The sequence below is a fragment of the Macaca thibetana genome, chromosome 2 (assembly GCF_024542745.1).
Source record: "Macaca thibetana thibetana isolate TM-01 chromosome 2, ASM2454274v1, whole genome shotgun sequence".
Classification (NCBI taxonomy): Eukaryota; Metazoa; Chordata; class Mammalia; order Primates; family Cercopithecidae; genus Macaca; species Macaca thibetana.
Window position 1 is genome coordinate 52,768,070 of NC_065579.1, and position 16,604 is coordinate 52,784,673.

At 40.8% G+C, this 16,604-nt stretch overlaps 1 long non-coding RNA gene across 2 annotated transcripts in view; it reads left to right on the plus strand.

Moving 5' to 3' along the window:
• The first annotated feature begins 6,508 nt into the window (after positions 1-6,508).
• LOC126948254 (uncharacterized) overlaps positions 6,509-16,604 on the plus strand; it is a 98,836-nt gene continuing 88,740 nt past the window's right edge. For both annotated transcript variants that reach the window (XR_007723375.1, XR_007723376.1), the window contains exon 1: positions 6,509-6,720. This is a non-coding gene — a long non-coding RNA (uncharacterized LOC126948254). The remainder of the gene's footprint in view (positions 6,721-16,604) is intronic.

The following is a 16,604-nucleotide window of genomic DNA, read 5'->3' on the forward strand; positions in this document are numbered from 1 at the left end:
GTTTCACTTACCCCTGAGTTGTAGGGACTGAGCATAAATGAGCTCCACTCTTAGAAAGAACAATGGTTGACTAAGCATGGAGAAGGGTTCATTTTAGGTCTCAAGTCCAGTTAACCAGTGCCAAGGTTTGTACATATGTTTCGTTATAGACACCAATTCTGATGATCAGGGCTGAGATAGATGTAGGAAGTTTATTTTAGGATGCGCAGGGAAGTAAGGAAGCAGAGGAAGCCATCTTAACACTGGCCAAGCCAAGCTTCATAGAGCACTGAAATATCTCTAAAGGCATCACAGTAACCCCAGTGACTCAAGAGAAGTCTGGCAGCCAGCATTTCTCTGCCTCTGCTTTTGTGCCAACATCTCAACTACTAACTCCCTTGACACCTCATAGCTTTTACTGCCTCATGGCTTCTGCTTACCACTATGTGTGTGTGCGCTGTTCGGTTTTAGTCTCTACTGTCTCTATTGCTGTAGGAGGGTTTTCCCATACCTTGACACCCTGAGCCCCAACCCAAAGACCTGAAATCATCTTCCCTGATAGCTCAAGGCAGAAAACTCCTCGGGAGAATCGTTATTGGTTTTGTTTGGGTTATTCACCTATCCCTGCTCTAATCACTGAGGCCAGGAGGCTGAGGATACATGTGTAGCTAGCAATTTGGGGATCCCATCTCAACCACATGTCATGGGGAAGAGTTCTCCACCAGCAACCTGTGGTGATCCACTAGCAACCTGGGGTGATCCACTAGCAACCTCTGGCAACTTTTCTGAGAAGAAAACAAATTGTCATTGGCAGGCATTTTGGGCTTCATGGCTTGTCCCGAAGGTAACATTTTTCTAAATATAGGTAACTACGTTAACAACTTCAAGTTTTAACTTTTTCTGCTGGAAAATAAGTTTGTCAGAATGTTAGTTTTAAAATAAATCTTACATCTGTGGAACTTTCATAAGACTTTGTGAAGAAAGGAATAAAACAAAGACAATTATTACACGCTATCTTTTTCTCTATCAAAAGTCTTTTAGAAAAACGACGATACCAGTTATGTTCCTTTGGTTGCAAGCAACAGAAATCAACACTGGCAAATCTAAGCAAAGGAGAATATTGAAAGAGTCAGTCACTGGAACATCTGTGGTCTATGAAGCAGGAATCATAGAACTGACTGACTTTAAGCAGGAATAGCATGTCGGAACATACCTTGAGGATGAAAGAGCTCCGGATGCATACAGGTGGTAGAATTATAAAGAAAAGCAAGAAAATCATCCTCACAAGAGTCAGGATAATGGTCACCTTAAGAGTGAAGGCAGAATTAGCTGTATAATTTGTGGGACTCAGAACAAACTTAAAATGCAGGGCCACTTGCTCAAAAATTATAAAAAATTTCAAGAAGGCAACTGCAGATGTTAAACCAAGCACGGGACCCTTCTGAGCACGGAGCCCTGTATGATTGCAGGGTCCAAAACCCTTGAAGCTGTCCCTGAGGGAAGAAGATGGTTTTGACTGGTGAAGAGCATATAGAAGACTTTGGTGGATTAATAAACTGGACAATGCTGCTACATAGGCATTTGCTTTTGGTTATTTGCAAATCTTTCATGTCGCTTTTGCATTTTTGTGTTATATTTCACAATTAAAAAAACTAACTGTATCTTCTGTCCTTGTGTCAACCATACAACATTCAATATTCCAAGGAATCTGAGTGGCAAAGTTTAGGTCAAGTACCCTTGTCCTGGCTGTGCAGAGGATAATACTACTACTAATAACAACAAAAATGAGAAGGCAAACAAGAACAGGATGAAGAAGAAGAACAAGTAGAAGAGCTAATACTAGCCGTTACCACATGTTTTATCTGTTATTTCTAAATTAACTGATCAAATATACTCATAACAACCATATGAAACAAACTTTTCCCTTCAGCTTTTGAAGTGGGAAATGGGTAGTGTACTTCGATTTTTTGACTGCTAAGAGCTCTCGCCATGAGAGGAGACCATGCTCTAACAGGAAGCAGGGCTTACTGGGATTGTGAGTAGCCATGAAATAACAAATGTCTACTAGGGTCAGAGGACTTCACTACAATCTTCCTTGTTTTTTTTTTTTTTTTGGAGACAGAGTCTTGCTTTGTTGCCCAGGCTGGAGTACGGTGGCATGATTTCAGCTCACAGCAACCTCTGCCTCCTAGGTTCAAGTGATTCTCTTGCCTCAGCCTCCCGAGTAGCTGGGACTACAGGCATGCACCACCACACCCACCTAATTTCTGTATTTTTGAAATAGAGACGGAGTTTTGCCATGTTGGTCAGGCTGGTCTTAAACTCCTGACCTCAAGTGATCCACCCACCTCAGCTTCTGAAAGTGCTGGGATTACAGGCGTGAGCCACCATGCCCGGCCTATTCCTTCTTATATGTAATAATCATTTGTTGATTTTCAAAGTTTAATGCCGTAAGCTAGGTAATATATAAGAGAGACAAAATTAAACAAGACAGTGACCTCCCAGGTACTGTCACTTAAAAAAAAAAAAAAAAAAAAACTATGTCACTTAAGAAAAAAAGGGAAAAAGAGGGACTACACCCCTTAAGGAAAGTTCACCTACAAAGAAACAATACATGAAGTGCTTAGTAACTGAAGAAGATGAGTCTAGGACATGTCCAGGGCCATCATGATTACATCACACATCACATTCTCAAGGTAGCTTCAGTCCCTGCAAAGATAGACTCAGAAAACTAAACTCACAGTAATTCTGCCCTCAGATTTAACCTGGCCACAGCCGTCATCACTTATTTGCCAAACTGGAACAGCTGAGGAGCACGACTACACACAGACATTAGATTCACAGATATGCAAGGCTGCCAAATGGGGACTCATGAAGAGGCAGAAATCTGGAAATCCCATTAGCGACAGATGCAGCGCAGCATGCGTGTCTGGGGAGGCACTGGCCCCAGCCCTTGGGGAAAGGCAGATCCATCTTAGACCATGACAGCCACTCCAAACCAACCTGAGGCCAGCGTGAGGGTGAGACGTGGTGCAAAGCAGGGGTGGATAAAGCCAGGCAGTTAGCAGCCATCTACTTGCCCCAGTAGGACAAAGACTGCTTGGTTTCTGAGAGAAATGAGTTCAAGTCCTTGGAGGGCCTCTAATTTGATGTTTGAATGGGAACCAAAATGCGCAAGTTTGAATCCTACCTCTACCTCTTCACCTTGGGTGGGTTCCTTCACCTCGCTTTTCCTTCTCCACAAAATGGAAGTGACACATTCTAGGGTTGTTGTAATAATTAAATGGAAAAATACATATACACTGGCAATAGTAATTATTGTTAATTGTGTCCTATATAAAACGAAGAAGTTGAATGAAAGATTCTCTTTGTTTCTTTCTAATGCTAACATTCTGTGACGATCTTAAAAGTACCCAAGATGAGATATCCCTGGTTCATTCCTTTTGTTCTAAACAGCATCTAAACATTTATGATTTTGGATTTCTATAACAGAACTAGCTGTCTGATTGAAAGTATGACCTGTGTGTCTATTTTTACTTCTATTTTTATGCCTCTTAAAATCTCTGATGATATTTGTGCGCTAGCTCACGTAAAAGACAACTGCTTTCATCTAACCACTTCAACATTTGTAATCAGTGTTGACTAGGGAGGGAAACTTGGAGATTTCACTTGGCTATTTTCACTCAGTCCTACCTTTCACAGAGAGCTCATTCAGGAAGGGATGAATTGAGGCTGAAAGGGGCACACATAAATGTGAATATAGTCACATGACAGGAGAATTCTAGATTTAGAAGTTCAATGTGGGGATTACACTTGCTGAAAATAATCTTAATGTATATTTTAGTGGTAAATTGTTAACATTCTTTCCATATTTCCTGACCTCAGCTATTCCCTTTCCTCCCCTGTGGTTAAGGGTAAAATTCAGGAATGGATAACTTTCAGAGAACCAGGGAGACAGGATTTTGCCTGTGGTCAGGAAAAAAAAAAGAAAGAAAGAAAGAGAGAAATTTCAGTTGCTTCAAAGCTGGTTTGTGAGAGGTCAGGGGTGGGGAAGGCAGAGGGAGGAGGCCTCTCCAGGGGCCCAGCCGAGGCTCCAGCTCCCTTTTTGTTTTAATCTGGTTTGTGGTCCTGCTGGCCCAGGGAAAACATGGACTTGCACTAATGTAGCCCAGGAAAAATACTGGAAGGAAAAAAGCTTAGACACTTAGTATAAACTACAGAAAATAAAAGCAATAAACTGCACAAGCAGATGAGACTTTCCTGATGGAAGTACTGTGATTTCTCAAAGCCAATAAAAGAGTCCTCAAATACATCCTCAAAGAAACTTGATTGTTTATTGTGGTGTCACATTTATGACCCACATAAGTAGCAGTCAACTAATATCTTTATAAAACTCTGATTTATAGGTATTTTGATTGGGCTTTTCTGGCTACTGGGACCCCAAATGTGACAGGACCACCTCCCTATTTGCATGAGGAATTCTTGTTGTTATTGAGGGCTGTGGATGTCCAGTAACCAAGATGGTTACTGTTGATGACAGTTTTACATATTCCAGTTTTCCAAGGGGCAAAAGTCACATGCATACGACTGAATTCTTGGTAGAAGTTCTTTTCATTTTCTTTATGGTGATAATGAGAGACAAAGAATTTCCTTAGGAAAAGATCTCTAATAAAATTATGAATAAATCACTTGGACTGATCCCAAATGGAGAAATCAATTTGATTTGTAGAAGCTAAACCCTTTAGATTCTTCCGCAACATTTTGGTAAACTCATTTTTTAAACACAGCAGCAAACCACAAATTGGTCCTATAAATCATGTAGATCACTAGATTTGGGAGACTAGAGGACTAGGAAAAAATGACGACAGTAATCCAGCAAATGTTTAATTTCTATCCCTACCCCCAAAAGGAACAACTACCCTTTCAGAGCCAAGTCCTGACTTCAGGGCTGCCCACAGTCTTGCTCTCTGAAAGCCCTGTAGAAAATTAGAGGGGCGGAAGGCAATCGTTTAAAATAGATCACATTCAGTTTTATTAAAAAACCAAAACAGCTGGGGTATTGATTTGCAAGCTCTGTAATGCCATTGGTATGCCCGACCTGGCCAAGATATTAAAAAGATATTTAAGGAAATGTCAGTAAGTGTCTCAGGCACAAGCTTTGGCATATTCAACCAGCATTGTGGAGCTGTGGGTAATTCGTCTTCCTTTATGTTTTGCTATGCAGCACAGAGGGGAGGGGGACATTTACAAAATGATTTACTGTGACACATCCATTATAATGAAAGCATGTGCCGCTTGCCAGCACTCCTGGCCCATCTTCTCCCTCCCAGATGCTCGGCCATATGTCCCATGCTTGGCGTGAGCGACAGTTGTGTTGGTAGAGAAGGATCTTGGTGTTTTTAACAGAAATCCCAGAAAGCTCTGAGGTTGCTGGCTCAGGTAAGAAAAGCAGCAGGAAAGGGCCCATCGTTTGGGACTAAGTATTTTTAAAGATGCTTCAGTGGTATAACCACAGGATGGAGTGAGATTTACTGTCTCCTCAAGGACAGGAGGACTGCTGAGAGAGGAGCTCAAGCTTCACTTGGGGAGCTTTCCACCATTGCTGGCCTCCCAGCTCAAGTTCTCTTTCCTTCCTCACCCCTCCCCAAGATAGCTGGCTGCTCTCTGCTCTATCTTCCAACAGCAGCCCATTCCTCAGTTACCAGGACCTTGCATCCACATTCGAGAGGCACACATTACTGCCCTTGGTGAAAGCAGCTGCTATTTTGACCATGTGGATCTCCTGGCTCCCTAACTATTGCAACCCTAGCTTAATTGCCTCTGCTCCTGGAATAAAATCAGCACTTATTGAACACCTACGTATGGATGACATCATGCTAGGCCCTGTGAAAGAAAGAAAGAAATTTAGTATACAGTTGGTTTTGCCTTGAAAAGTTTACCATCTAGTTGTGAATTAGTACTCCCATCTATGTCCCGGCAAACCCTGGGCAAGCTTCTTAACCTCTTTGCGCCTTGATTTCTCCATCTGTAAAAGAGAGAACAATAGTATACAGAACTGATGTAAATAAATTAATATGTATAAGATGCTTAAACTAGTACATGACACATAATAATCACTCAGTAAATGTTAGCTAAATTTGGCCCCTAGTTGGAGGAAAAAAAGAGGGAAAAAAGAGGAATAAAATTATATTTATGTGCTGTACCTTGTAATAAAATTTTATATATGTTCACTGAATTCTCATGATACCATGTAAAGTAGATATTACTGTTACTCTTTAATTTTTAGTAAATTGAGTCTCTGCTAGGTTAATACTTTATCCAGGTGTTCAGTGTTGACAACGCTTACAGTCAAGGCCAAAACTACTTAGTGCCAAAGCCCATGATTTTGAAAAGACAAATAATTTAAAATTTAAATAACGTTTACAAGACACTAGAGGTTGTCTAGCAAAGGTCAATCTCTGATTGATTTCCCAATAAATTGCATGAGAAGACATTGCCTAAGAGTTCACTTTGATATGGAGCTGGCAACCACAGGGAGCTCTTCCCACCACTAGACCTGAATGAAGCATTGAGGAGCCATTCTTGGAAGCCAGGGAGGGGAGTGGAATGGAAAAGGCTGCCTGGCAGGAGTTATATCTCTAGGTGGAGGGACACAGCCAACCTGCCGGAACCAGCAGAGAAGGGGCCAGGAACATACTCTGATCTTACCTCCTCCTTCCTCTCTCCTGCCAGTACCCTTGGGTAAGCAAGCCCTTTGCTGCTGTCTAAATAGGTCATCCTCCCTGGGCAGAGAACAGGATGCAGAAGAGTAGAGAGAGGACCTGGGGGTGCAAATGTAAGATATCCAACACAGGAAGTTTGTTATAAGATTAGATAACTTATATGGCACTGTGTCTGCTACACAGAAGATACTGATCACCTGACGGTTACTATTATTTCTTATTATTTGTCCTGCTTTGGCTGGGTTGGTATTTTATGTGTCCAGCTCAGATCCTCTGGCCTCACCACAAACAAAAGAGTTTTCTAATCCCTGTAGTAGCATGAGAAGTGACTCACTAAAAAGTCAATTCAGTTTCTTGCTTACAATCTTTTGCCTCTATTTTTTTTTAAAGGGAGCTTTAAAATGGGGTTGGGGGTGGGGAACTTGGAAATGATTTTTTTAAACACAAGCTTTGTGATTTGTCTTATTGGAAGTTCTTAACAGAGGAAAGGGGCCTGTTTGTTTAGATTGCTATGCAACAGGAGGCATTGAGTAAATGGTTTCCCAGTTTTTATTATTTTAAACTTCACCCAGGAGAAAATTGATCCAAGTTTAAGAAAGAGAGGAGGAATGGAATATAGACTCTAATGTTTCCAAAATTCTAAATGGCACTGCAAATAATGGAATCCTAAAACAAACATTCCCAAACAGAAAATTATCTTTGTATTTCTCACTTTCAAGGTAAAATCCGTAGAAAATATGTCTTCATCTAGTCAAACAGACTTTTTTCCAGCTAATTTATACATTACATGCTAAATAATGACTGAAAGTTGAAAGTTCATCACTTTCTACCAAATATCAGCAAAAGGTTAAGTTGCTGTAGAATAATTACTTTTTAGCTCCGTTCTTCGCCCACAACATGCAGAAAGCACAACTAGGCAGAAGCCATCATTGACCAAGAGGAAAGAGAGGCAGATGCCTTCTAAAATTCTTTTCCTATCTCAAACTCCGTCACCAGTTTTTACGAAAGCTTCAGATTCCCCCATCAAGCTATTTTTTATTAGGTCAAGAGGTTTGGGGTTGATATTCACGATGGTGCTGGCTCTATCAGACTGGCAGGCTTAAGGCAGTTTCTGAATTTCCTGTTCAAGTTAGAGGGGAAAATGCACATGCGTCAAGTGCCCTGAACTTGGTGAAATCAGACATCTGGAAGCCAATGGTGGGGAAAGAGAGCAAAGGTTACAAGAAAAATAACACTCAGTAGCAACCAGCAAAACAAACTTTTGTCTGGAGCAACAAGAAGGCACAGCAAACACATCAGCCCATGTGGCACCAGCTCATCTTCTTAAAAACAGTGTCTTAGTGCTTTTCCTAACGTCAGTAGTTCCAAAAACATAAAGAAGTAAATAAAAATAATTAAAATGCCTCTACCCAATAATTAAAATGCCACTACCCTAACACTGTGATATATTTCCTTCTAGTTTTTTACACATACATATTCTATAGGTATATGTACATAAGTAAGATTGCAAAGAAATACGAAGAATATTTTAAAACTAAAAAACAGAATTATTTTATACTTGCAGTTTTATGTGTTGCATTTTAAGTCTACATTATTGTTATACATTTCCTCATATCATTACTTATTGCCAGAATGGCTATTTTTAAAATTAGCTACGTAATAATTCATCCTACAGATGTAGCATAATTTGACCAAGCTCTCGTTGTTGGCATTCATGCTGTTTCCAACTTTTTTACTGTTATGAATAACATTTTGAAGAATATCTTTGTAATTCTGCCTGCAGAATCAGTTCCTAGAAGTGAAATGACTGGGTGAAAAACACTCACTTAAAACATAAAGCCCAATCTGTCATCTAGAAAAGTTATGTCAAGCCTTGGTCTTGTGAGTAGTTTAGCAAAATATCTATTTTATTACACCCTATCGATCCTGAGAATTGCCATCTCTAAAACTCTTGGCCTATTTGAGAGGTGGAAATGGTGCCTTAATATTTAAAATGTTTATTTTTCTTACTTAATAGTAGTCTGAACATGTATTGACCAGGCCAAATCAGTTTTTGTCATCTTTGAAAACATTGATTTCCTTTTGACTAGACTTTAAAGTGCCAGTTCCCGCAGAAAAGTCAACTTCCATGGATATGTGAACACAGCCCTCTTAATAGAAATATTACCAACTCCATATCAGCCTTAATTTTAATAATAACACCAAACAATGGATTCTTTTCTGTCACGTTTTGCAATATAATCATGTCAGCTTTCAAAGGCTGGCACACCCTGGAATTACAAACACAGTCTGTAGCAAGAGATATTGGCAGCTCTCCAACCCAGAATGACAAGCAAGCATCCCTGTCATTCTGAGCCCACAGGATGATGGTGCTGGGACAGGGGACCTAGTAACTTGGGTATCCATTGGCAACCTGACACTCGTTGACCCCTCACATGTCAGAGTTCCTAACTTTCATGCCAAGGATCCCTCTGACAGGTGAAGTCTACAGATCCCTTCTCAGAATAATGCCTTTAACTGCTTAAAATAAATACATACATAGAATTATTTAAAAATCCAATTATATTGAAATACTATTATCAAAACATTTATGAAAATCTGTGGTATAGTAATATAGGTGCTTATTAAACATTATTTAACAAAATCTAGCAGCAGATCTAAAAACTACCATCATAGCAAAGTGATAAAAAAGGTAAAGATATGTCAAGATGCCTGCAACAGCTAATATAATGTGAAACTGTTTATTTCTATTAGTGACAAAGTCCAAGGACTGAAAATACTGTTGTGGTTTTTTGCCTACCTTCATAATGAAGGTAATGACGCATTTCAGTGAGAGTTCAGTGAAAGATGTAATTTTTTTTCCTGTCCTGGAATGCCTGAGTTCTCTCCATGGACCCTAGGTTAATAACCTGTGGTCACATGAAGTGTTCTGAAAGTAGAAAGTTATGTAAATGAATTTATCTCCACCTCCTCCCACTACTAAGAAATGTTACATTTTCTCTGGGCCCTATTTTTTTTCTTTGCTCTAATTACTACCATTCTGGGAAGCTGTTGGAACAGTGCAGTAGGGTTGGCTACAGTGGAAGAGCTTAGTCAAAGGGTTGAAGTCACCATGTTAAAAATACCTTACTTGATGAAGTTGCAGACCTGTGCTCTCTGATCACGTGTCACACGTAGCACCATTACACCACGCTGTGATTTAACAACCTATGCCTGAGAGTCAGAAACTCAGAGTTCTAGCTACAGCTTTGTCACTAAGCAGCTGTGTGACTGTGAAAAGGCCCCTTGACACTCCTGAGCCTTAGATTTTCATAACTCAAAAAAAAAAATTTTGGAAAAGACCATTTCCCCTTTCAAGCTCTCACAATATTTGACTTTAAAACTTTTTGACTTCCATTGTATTTTGATGATGAGTGTATCCTTCTAGAAGAGTTCTTTAGCATCCCTTTAGCATCCAGAACAGATAGGCTTACCTGTTTTCTAAAATAAAGTTTCAATCCCCTTCTTTGTCCCTGCCAGTCCCTCTTTTCCATTTTTCCCTCATACTCTTTGTAAAACAAACATGTTCTTTTCCTTAAAGCAACAGAACCTGAATTCTTCTGTTGGTTCTAAAGTAGAACTTAAAGTTTCTCTGGATCTTCTGTTTGTCACACGACTTCTCCAGTCAAGTCTGAATGCCCAGGCCAGCCAGTGTCAATTTCAGTTTGGTTCCAATGTTCCCAGACCTCTGCTTATAGAGCATTCTTCCTTCCTCATTAGGTAATCTTTCCTAGGTCTTAGGCAGGAATTTCTTAACTTTCTATGTGTTGCTTCACTGAACAAGGTAAAGCATTCTGTTCTCCTACTCATATAGGGTTCACAGAGTAAATATTTCTCAGTGCTTTTCCTTCCTAATCACGCAACATTTTTAAACACTTGGCATTGTGCTCTGTTCAAGTGGTCGAGCCCAGATTCAGGGAGAGCCCTGAGCTTTTGGTGTCAGAGTGAACAGGAGTGCTGGTTGAATGAGGCGGCCTGGCAGGGACACCATAGGCGTATTGGGCCCTAAGAATACTGACAAGGCTGAAGAGAAAGACACAGAGGCAGCCTGCTCTTGGCAAGCCCGGGCAGGGTTCCCTTTGATGTGAAGTCTTGCTTGATATTGCTTTGTGTGTCTGCATTTGTCCTTGGCAGGCGGAAGGCAGTTCCTTTCCAACAATGAGGTGCCCTTGTGTATTGCTGCCATCCACCAAAACAGTGATGCATGCAAGCAGCTCCCAGGGTGATGAGGTAGGCAGAGTGAGGTTGAGGCTGGTGAAGGGGGTGGGGAGGACACTCAAGGAGAACCCAAGTGCCAAGGTGAAGATGTTAGCAAAGAAGCTGTGACAGGCCTGAAACTCTGCACCAGGGCTCTCAAAACATTTCACTGATTTCACCTTGAAGCAGGAACAATTTGAGAGGGATACAGAGTAATTAGAAGCAAAATGTTGAAAGTGATTTCTTTTGATTGAAATACAAAGAGGTTTAGAAATGCTGACTGCAATTGCCTCAAGTAAGTCTGGGTCAAATACTAGCCTGTGAATGTTAATCATTACAATTGGGTCTGTGGACATCATTAGTACTGTTCTCTAAATATTTCCAGTTCCCCTTCCTTTCAAACACAAGGTAGATTGTAATTCCTGGTCTCTTTGGACAGAACCATGTGACTAGTTCTAGCCAATGAGCAGAAGTGATGTGGGTCTCTTCCTGGCTGGAATAGTGAATTATTGATGCAAGATGCTCCAGAACTCTTCCTCTTTGGAATGAGGGTCACTGGTATGGGGACTCTATTATGTCAAAGTCCTCCTGCCAACCCACAAGGGCCAAGTAACATAAGCAAGAAATCAACATTTTGGTTTAAAGCCACTAAGATTTGACCGTTGTTCATTATAGCAGCATAACCTAGATTATTGTTAACTGCTACAGGCCCCAAAGACTCCTTTCCTTGTCCAATTGCACTAGCAGAGATTAGATAGTGAAATGATCCTTGACTTCCTTGAGAAAGCACCCCTGCTTTATTTAAGCAAGGAACTCTCACAGCTAGGGAATTTCTCCTAGGGAGTAGCATTGGAAGTCAACTGTCTATGGTTGTATCTCAAATCCTCAAGCTTTGGGAAACCCAAGATGTTGTAGAAAAGAACCATAATAGATCCCAAGAAAGAAGCAAGAAGATGCTCATTGAGTCTTGCTTAGCCTAAAAGAAGCCATGAGAGAAATTCACCAACAGACTGCATTAAGTGTCTATTTGCATATATTTCTGTGGTCAGAGGTTGTAGTCCCTAAGCAGCTTTTAATGTAAGAGTGGATTGGGAGGCCAAGGGGGGCGGATCACGAGGTCAGGAGATTGAGACCATCTTGGCTAACATGGTGAAACCCTGTCTCTACTAAAAATACAAAAAGTTAGCCGGGCGTGGTGGCGGGCGCCTGTAGTCCTAGCTACTTGGGAGGCTGAGGCAGGGGAATGGCGTGAACCTGGGAGGTGGAGCTTGCAGTGAGCCGTGATGGTGCCACTGCACTCCAGCCTGGGTGACGGAGTAAGACTCTGTCTCAAAAAAAAAAAAAATAGTGGAAAAAGTGAAAAAAGAAGAATATGGTTAAACTCAGACTCTAAAGGACCCAGAAAGAATACTGGCTAAAAATCAGAAGAAACACAGTTTGTACTGAACAGAAAATAATTTGCAGCCCTGGAAATGCACAGAAGAAGGGACATTGATTGGCGCTTCCTGTGAGGAGCACGAGAGCTGCAATTAATCCAGAAATATTGTTTTAAAGAACAGCTTGACATTTAGAGGGAAAGATAGAATGGTGGGTCAGAGGAAGGACAGGCAATACAGCCTGCAGCCCTTCTTGGAAAAGGACTCAGATACAGGTCAAGGTGGCTTTACAAATGGTTTTTTTCTTTCTTTCTTTCTTTTTTTTTTTTTTTTTTTTGAGACATGGTCTCACTTTGTCACCCAGGCTGGAATGCAGTGGCGTGATCTCACTTCACTGCAGCCCCACCTCCCAGGTTTAAGCAATTTGCATGCCTCAGCCTCCCCAGTAGCTGGGATTACAAGTGGGTGTCACCACACCTAGCTAATTCTTGTATTTTTAGTAGAGATGGGGTTTCACCATGTTGGCCAGGCTGGTCTCGAACTCCTCGCCTCAAGTGATCTACCTGCCTTGGCCTCCCAAAGTGCTGAGATTACAGGTTTGAGCCACCGTGCCTGGACAGATCAAACTTCTATAATGACCATTTGTAGGCTGGGCATGGTGACTAACACCTGTAATCCCAGCTCTTTGGGAGGCCGAGATGGCTGGATCACTTGAGGCCAGGAGTTCAAGACCAGCCTAGCCAACATGGTGAAACCCCATCTCTACTAAAAAATACAAACAATTAACCGAGTGTGGTGGCAGGCACCTGTAATCCCAGCTATTCAGGAGGCTGAGGCAGGAGAACCGCTTGAATCTGGGAGGCAGGGGTTGCAGTGAGCCAAGATTGCTCCATTGCACTCCAGCCTAGGCAACAAGGGTGAAACTCTGTCTCAAAAAAAAAAAAAAAAAAAAAAAAAAAGAAGTTTGATCTGAGGGACTCATTGGGGTGTTACATTTTCAGATAAGTTGAGAAGAGAAAGGTCAGGTGGCCTGGGGTGGTCTGATAGAGAAAGAATTTTTAAAATAAATAATGCTGGCCGGATATGGTGGTTCACACCTGTAATCCCAACACTTTGGGAGGCTGAAGCAGGAGGATCATTTGAGACCAGAAGTTGTAGATCAGCCTGGGTAACACAGCAAGAGTCTGTCTCTAAAAAAATAATAATCATAAATGAGCCAGGTATGGTGGAGCACATCTGTAGTCCTAGCTGCTTGGGAGGCTGAGGCAAGTGAATTGCTTGAGCCCAGGATTTCAAGGCTGCCGTGAGCTATGATCACAACACTGTACTCCAGCCTGGACAACAGAGCAAGATCTCATCTCTAAAAATAAAAATAAAAAATAAAAGTAACTAATCTGAATAGAACTAGTCTGGGCAAAATGCTTCAGGAAAAGGCAACAGGCCAAAGTGACAAAATATGGTATCAGCAGAAACATTAAGATTAGTACCTGGAATGAGGGTGGCTTTGGGACCTGAGATGCCAAGAAAGAGAAAACTGCACGCTTCTGTATGAAGGAGGACTGGCTAGTTACAGTTAAGTGAGTGAGAGTGCTAACTGTCCTCCAATACCCATGTGCACCTTCTTCTTCGGGGGAAACCCCCAGCTTTCCCCTAAGTATACAGCTGCTCAGAATAAAGATTGCATTTCTCAGTTTTCTCTTCAAATAGGTATAACCACAGGGAACAAAGGGACACAGCAAAATTTCACATGTGACTTCTTTAAAAAGAGGGGATATGTTCTTACTTTTCTTTCTCCTGGCTGGAATGTAGTATGAGAGAGTAAGCTAGAGCAGTCATCTTGATTAAAGAAGTGTAAGCGTGCATCAAGAATAGCAGAACTATAAGAGAGAAGGAGTCTGGATTCCTGATGGCCTTAGAGCTACTATCCCTGGACTACTTACTCCTGTACTTTTTTATGTGAGAAACAAAGAATGAAATCTCTACTTAAAAAAAAATTTTTTTTTTTTTTTTTTTTGAAACAGAATCTCGCTTTGTTGCCCAGGCTGGAGTGCAGTGGCACGATCACTGCTCACTGCAGCCTTGGCCTCCCAGGCTCAGATGATCCTCCCACCTCAGCCTTCCCAGTAGCTGGAACTACACGCACACGCCACCATGTCTGGCTAATTTTTGTGGGGTTTGTTTGTTTGTTTGTTGTAGAGACAGAGTTTTGCAGTGTTGCTCGTTCTGGGAAATGTCTACTTAAGTTGCTTGCATGTTGAGTTTTCTGTCTCTTACAGCTTAACCTCATCTTTACTGATTCAAGAAGTTACCTCCCACTAGTAAAATTACAGATGCTTTTTATTTCCTTCTTTATAATTTTCTGTATTTCCTAAGTTTTCTACAATGAGTATATATATACACACACACATATATATACATGTTTCTACTCATTGTAGAAAACTTAGGAAATACAGAAATATATATGTGTGTGTATATATATACATGTGTGTATATATATATTTGTAAATTGGCAAAAAAAAAAAAGTTTCTTTTTTAGGTAAGTAAGGGAGAGGCTGGAGGACAAGGGCCTGCATTGACACAGACTGAAAAGCACTTTGACGCCCTCTGTAGTATGAAAGAGCCTTGGACTTGAAGTATTTTTCTTCGGTCCCACATTGACTCGCCTTTGAATGACTTTTACCCTCTGCCATGCAAATTTCCTCATCTTTTGTTCCTGTAAAGATTTGGTGCAGGAAATAGAAAAGGGTTTAGGTATCTCGAGTAGAAAGGAATTTAATACAGGGAATGGGGTGCCACAAAATCGTTGGAAGAGTTGTAGAAATGCATGTGAAGAGGTCCTGTTAGACAGATCATGCTGATCCTAGGTTATAAGGTTATAACCCTGAGGCTATGAACCAGAGGTCAGGAAATCATTGTCAACACGCAGAGGTCAAGAAACTGCTGCCAATTTCACAGTTGCTTCACATTCATGAAGCTGGTCACTGTAGAGTGATTGTGAAGACTGTCCACTACAAAATGAATTTCTGCCAGGGCTTACCACTACCATAGAAATAAAAACAGGCTCCACCAACATTTCACTTTCCACATCTCATGGGAGGGATCTTATTTCTTGGACTTCACCTCAGACCCTGGCAGCAAGGGAGCCTGAGAAATGTAGTTGTCAGCCTTCCAGCCCCTACGACACAAGAGTGTGCAGAAGGGGGTGGATGTGAACAGTGAGTGCCAAAAGAGCATGTCTGGCTTATCTCTAAGCTGTCAGATATTCTCAATACCTTGTTTGATGGCTCTTCTGCTTATGTATTTTTCTATAGCCAATTAAAAACTATTGTTGTACAGTTATTATGTGCTAACACTGTGTTAGGCACTTCAGAGTGTACAGAATGATAGCATGGTTTGGATCACCTGACACCTCATCCACTCAAAAAACTTATGTTTAATGTCTATCAGGTACTCAAAAAACCATCAATAGCTCCTCATTATCTATCAAACAAAGTCCAAGGGCCTTAATTTAAACATAACAGACTCTCCATGTTTTCATGACCTCAACTCATGTTTTAAACCTTATCTCTCATTTCTCTGCTTACTGAGCTCTTGTGGAGCAGGAAAACTGGATGATTTTCCATTATTTATACATGAGCCTCTCTTTTCGGCCATCAGCACTTTAGTTACAACGTTTTTCCTCCCCAGAATGTCCTTCTTTCCATCTCCCTATGGTAAAGTACTGCTGGCCTCTTAGTGCCCAGCTCAGATGTCACCTCCGCTGTGAAGCCTTTCCTGACACAGGACAGCTGGAGATACTCTTTTCTTCCCAGAATCCTGGGAACTTGTTTTAATCTCCTGTGTGAGATTTAGAACAGTCTATCCTCTATAACAGGTTTTTTTTTTTTTTTTTTATAAACATTATTTCTTCCAAAGTAGACCATGTTCCACAGAGGAAAGGAAATTATTTCTTATTTATTTTTGATCCCCCACATAGTGCCATAGTGCTTATTGAATGAATAGATGTAAAACCAGAGGACAGGCTTTGCTCTCAAATAATTTATAATCTTATAGCAAAAATATAAAAAGCACCAATCACTCTCTGAGTAATATCTAAATTTCTTTGTCCAGAATTTCATATTTCACAGATAGCTGACATTCCAGTTCTTAATTCTTTAATTTTCTGTGAGAATAAATAAGCGTTTTTGTTATTGCCACATGTCAATCATCTTTCATTTCCTGTTATTCTTGCAATTAAGTGTGTAATTTGTGTCATGTAATTTTCCATTTGTTACTAAACCACCAATAAGAT